The 5344-nt window shown below is 41.5% G+C and overlaps 1 pseudogene across 1 annotated transcript; it reads right to left on the bottom strand.

The window, feature by feature from the left end:
- Positions 1 to 4372: 4372 nt before the first annotated feature.
- LOC309792457 (dihydrofolate reductase-like) lies at positions 4373 to 4954 on the bottom strand (annotated as a pseudogene). The gene has a single exon. The product of its transcript is annotated as a dihydrofolate reductase-like (transcript).
- Positions 4955 to 5344: the final 390 nt, after the last annotated feature.

The following is a 5344-nucleotide window of genomic DNA, read 5'->3' as shown; positions in this document are numbered from 1 at the left end:
TACAGCCCTGCTGAGGCCAACTCCCTTCCACCTTGTTATCCTCTCCCCTGCCCGGTTCTCCTTTCTCCTCTTTTCCTGACTTCCACTCTGGAAGCTTCCCTCCAGTTCTTGAGCAGGGGCGGCAGCTGCCATAAGAGGAGTTGCATTTGACCTGGGTCTTGCTTTAATTGCTCCTTTGCTCCAGGCTGGAAAACTGTGACTGCAAGGGCCCAGCCACTAGGGGACACCATAACCCTCCTGTGAAGTGGAGTCTGTGAACTCCAAGATATCAGATACAGTGAGTCCCCTACATAGGAATGAGTTCCCTTCCGAGAGTGCGCGTTCGTAAGCCCCACGAAATTAGCCTAGGTACCCAACTAACACAACCGACTATAGAGTACTGTATTGTAATAGGTTTATAGTACTTTTCACACAAATCATACATAAAAAACAAACACAAAAAATAAAGAAAACATTTTTAATCTTACAGTACACTGCCTTGAAAATACAGCAGTCCAGTACAACAGCTGGCATAAAGGGACTGGCATCGAGTGAACAGGCAAGAAGAGTTACTGACTGGAGGAGGGAGAGGAGGTGCGAGATGGTAGAGCTGAAGGATCGTCAGCAACAGGAGACGGAGGGCAAGCTGCAATTTCACCCACGCCTGACGTTGATGGCACAGGTCTGGTTCCTTGCCGGATTCAATTCCACCCTCCTGAAAAAAACGACCCCGTGATGTTTGGGAAGTAGCTCTTTTATTCTCGTCGTAGATGACATGGTAGCGCTGGATTGCATTCTGAATGGCTGCTGCAACCTTTGTGTACCGTTCTACGGTCGGGTGCTGTGCCTCAAAGACATTGCCTCCTCAAGTAAAGAATATCCCCTTGCCATTTCCTGTGTCATGAATCTCTTCGGTTCTTCAGTTACTTCTTCTTCCTCTTGTCTCTCTTCGTCCTTTCTCTGGCCCTCCAATCTCATCAGGTCTTCATTAGTAAGCCCCTCGTGTTGCACAGCAAGGAGTTCAGTGAAGTCGTCGTCTTGCAGATCTAGCTAGGGCTTCTCGCTGAGGGTCACTAAGTGGCTGAAGACCTCTTTGGATTCCTCATCCACCTTCTCAAATCCACAAAAATCACGAACAAATTGCGGGCAAAGCTTCTTCCAAACCCCATTCATGGTGACGGCTGTAACCTCACGCCAAGCAAAGTCAATGATTTTATAGCCTTGTAGATGTTATAGTCCTTCCAAAATTGTCACAAGGTTATTCCTGATTCGTCACTTGCCTTAACTGCCTGATGAAAAGTGTAACGTAAATAATATTTCTTGGAAGTCGCTGTAACTCCCTGGTCCATAGGTTGGCTGAGTGACATAGTATTCGGTGGAAGATACACTACTTTGACGTTGGGATGAAAGTTGTCCATGAATGGGGAGTGGCCCGGAGCGCTGTCGAGCAGCAAAAAAAAAACACTGAATGGGATGTCTGTCTCCAAGCAACATTTCTCTACTTCCGGGATAAAGTGGTGGAAAAACCCATCCTGGAAAATGGCTTGGGTAACCCAGGCTTTGGGGTTACTCTTCCACACAACAGGAAAAGAGCCCTTGGCTATGTTTTAAGGGCTCTTGGGTTCTCTGAATGATAAACTAAGAGAGACTTCAGTTTCATATCACCGGAAGCATTTCCACCAAACAACAGATTTAGCCTATGCTTTGTTGCTTTATAGCCTGGCATCAACTTTTCCTCCTTACGGATGTAACTTTGGTCTGGCATCCTCTTCCAGTACAGTCCTGTCTCATCCACATTAAAAACCTGCTTGGGTGAATACGTGCCTTCATCAATAATTTCTCAAAGCAATTCAGGAAATTCCCTGGCAGCTACCGAATCTGCACTCTCTGCCTTGCCACTTAATTTTACATTGTGAAGGCTGGCTCTAGCCTTGAACTGATGAAACCAGCCATGGCTGACATTAAAAGATGTGCCCTCTAATTCTTTGCTGTGTTCCTTCTTCAAGTCTTCAGAAAGGCTTTTAGCTTTCTCTTGAATCAGCATTAAGCTGAGCGGGACTCGACGCTGATGCTGATCTTGCGTCCGCACACTGAGAAGTTTCTCCATCTCCTCCATCACTTCCCCCCACCCCCCACATGAACATTTATTAAACATTTTTGAGTATTACACACAATTTGTTTCTTTTACTTAGCAATTTTTGGCATTTTTCTGTCAGTACTTCATACTTTTGAACTGCTGCAGATGTTACATTTTATAGACATATTGGTTAGTTATTTCTTATTAATCAACATTTGGGCTGTTTCCAAGTTTGAAAAAGAAAGTTGCAACAGATACTCTTGGGTCCATTTCTTTGTTCAGGATTAATTTCTAGAAGTGGAAGTTCTGTGTCCAAACCCAGAATATTTTGAATTTTAATTCATATTGCTAACTTACACTCTAAAAAGGTTGTACCAATTTATAAGCCAGAAAATGCTATTTTTTTTTTTTGGATACTTAATCTAAATCGTTGCTAACGTGATGGGTAAAACATGTTTTAATTTTTATTTTTTAATTCTGTGAAGTTTAGTTTCTAACTTACTAATTTTGGTTTCTAGCAATATTCATTCTCAATTTATTACCTCTGAATTTTTTAGTTTAGCCATTATGCTTGATATTAGATTATTCTTTTTTGTAAAGAGCAGCCGATTCTTGTTCTACCATTGTAACATCCCATGCAATCTCACTGAAGATCAGAAACAAAGTTTTTTAAGGTCTCAGACCTTCTCCTTTAACCACTGAAATGGTAGACTCATACCTGCCTCTTTACTATCCCTGTGGAATATCCTGGAGTTTACCCCCCACCCCCAACTCCCCTTTATTTATTTATTTATTTATTAACATCTTTATTGGAGTATAATTGCTTTACAATGGTGTGTTAGTTTCTGCTTTATAACAAAGTGAATCAGCTATACATATACATATAGCCCCATATCTCCTCCCTCTTGTGTCTCCCTCCCACCCTCTCTATCCCACCCCTCTAGGTGGTCACAAAGCACCAAGCTGATCTCCCTGTGCCATGCGGCTGCTTCCCACTAGCTATCTATTTTACATTTGGTAGTATATATAAGTCCATGCCACTCTCTCACTTCATCCCAGTTTACCCTTCCCCCTCCCTGTGTCCTCAAGTTCCTTCTCAACGTCTGTGTCTTTATTCCTGTCCTGCCCCTAGGTTCTTCAGAACCAGTTTTTTTTTTGGATTCCATATATATGTGTTAGCATACGGTATTTGTTTTTCTTTTTCTGACTTATTTCACTCTGTATAACAGACTCTAGGTCCACCCACTTCACTACAAATAACTCAATTTCATTTCTTTTTATGGCTGAGTAATATATTCCATATATTCTATATATGTGCCACATCTTCTTTAACCATTCATCTGTCTATGGACATTTAGGCTGCTTCCTTGTCCTGGCTATTGTAAATAGAGCTGCAATGAACAATGTGGTACATGACTCTTTTTGAATTATGGTTTTCTCAGGGTGCATGCCCAGTAGTGGGATTGCTGGGTTGTATGGTACTTCTATTTTTAGTTTTTTAAGGAACCTCCATACTGTTCTCCATAATGACTGTATCAATTTACATTCCCACCAACAGTGCAAGAGGGTTCCCTTTTCTCCACACCTCTCCAGCATTTATTGTTTGCAGAGTTTTTGATGATGGCCATTCTGACTGGTGTGAGGTAATACTTCATTGTATTTTGATTTGCATTTCTCTAATGATTAGTGATGTTGAGCATCCTTTCATGTGTTTGTTGGCAATCTGTATATCTTCTTTGGAGAAATGTCTGTTTAGGTCTTCTGCCCATTTTTGGATTGGGTTGTTTGTTTTTTTTGATATTGAGCTGCATGAGCTGCTATATCCTGGAGTTTTCAACTTATTGACTCCTGGTCTGAGTGAACAGAATTTTTTTCAGAAGTGTGATATAAAGTAATTCACAGTCCCTCTTTTGATCTAATTTTAATAATTGAATGCTAGCTCTTCTGTTTATAATCCATTTCTGACCTTTGGACCCATCTGCCTAGCTCCTAGCTCTATGGGCTCTGGTTGTTTCAATACATGCTACCAGGGGACTCTCCCACTTTGGGCTGTCTTGGTAGATATTCTGCCCTAGGCAGGTGCTGGTCACCTATTCTTGACTCCTGATGGGTATTCAGGCAGTTACAGCAAGAAATGTTTCACAAATGGTATCTGATAGAGTCTAGTTAAGATTAATGGGGAATAAAAGTGCTTTGCTTAGAAATAATTATCCATGGATCTAAAATCAACAAAAGTCTCTATAACAAAAAATACATATTTTTGGGGGGGTGGGGAGGGAAGAGGAGGCTTGAAATAGATCAGAAAACACTTTCACATTAATCGTTCTTTTCATATACTTCAAATTTGTACTTAATGCCTTTCTCCTCCTGGACATCAGAAAGAACACCTCCATATTCTGGGATAAGTTTATATTTTTCCAAATCAATTTTTGGAAAAAATGTGTCACTTTCAAATTCCTGCATGATCCTTGTCACAAATAGTCTAAGATGGCCTGGATTGTTCGTGGCTTCCTTATAAACGGAACTGCGTGCCACTATCCAAACCATGTCCACTTTATTCGTTAATTCTGGTTGCTCAATAAGTTTTAAGGCATCATTCAGACTTTTGGCAAGAAAATGAGCTCCCTGTGGAGGTTCCTTGAGTTCTCTAATGAGAACTATATTAATTCTATCCCTTAAAGGTCGATTCTTCTCTGGAATGAATGGCGAACCAGGGTTTCCTACCCATAATCACCCAATTCTGTTTAACTTCTACTGAAGAGGTTGTGGTCATTCTTTGGAAATACCTGTATTCATTCCTGAGCAGGGCCCAGGGCAGGTCCCTGTTCTTGCCGATGCCCATGCTCTGCCCATGTACACAGCGACCATGCAGTTTAGTGGACGAATCACGACAGCGGCAGAAAACACTTCCGAGCTAGCATGTCACACTGATGCGGGGATTACCCGCCAGCTTGGCGCGAAATTCCTCCATCACTTTTCCACGCTTCTATATTATTGTGGACATTATCGGCATGGCAGACTTCACACATTCCATGATCTTGTTCTTGTTCTTTAGAATCGTGCCGGTGGTTGAACGATTCATGTTATAAGAATGAACGACGTCCACCATCTTTTCGCCTCACTCTACTCTCTCAATTATTTTCACTTTTGTTTCCATTGTTACCCCTTTGTACTTCTTAGCAGTACCAGCTACAACATCGCTATTTTTACGCTTGCTTCTGGACATCCTGTGCTTAAAATAAAGGTACTGTACTACTGTACTCTATACAGTACTGTACAGTAAAGTAC

This window comes from Mesoplodon mirus (assembly GCF_964341445.2).
Source record: "Mesoplodon mirus genome assembly, chromosome: 17".
Taxonomy (NCBI): domain Eukaryota; kingdom Metazoa; phylum Chordata; class Mammalia; order Artiodactyla; family Ziphiidae; genus Mesoplodon; species Mesoplodon mirus.
Note: the sequence above shows the minus strand (reverse complement) of the source record. Positions and strands in the feature narration are given on the sequence as shown.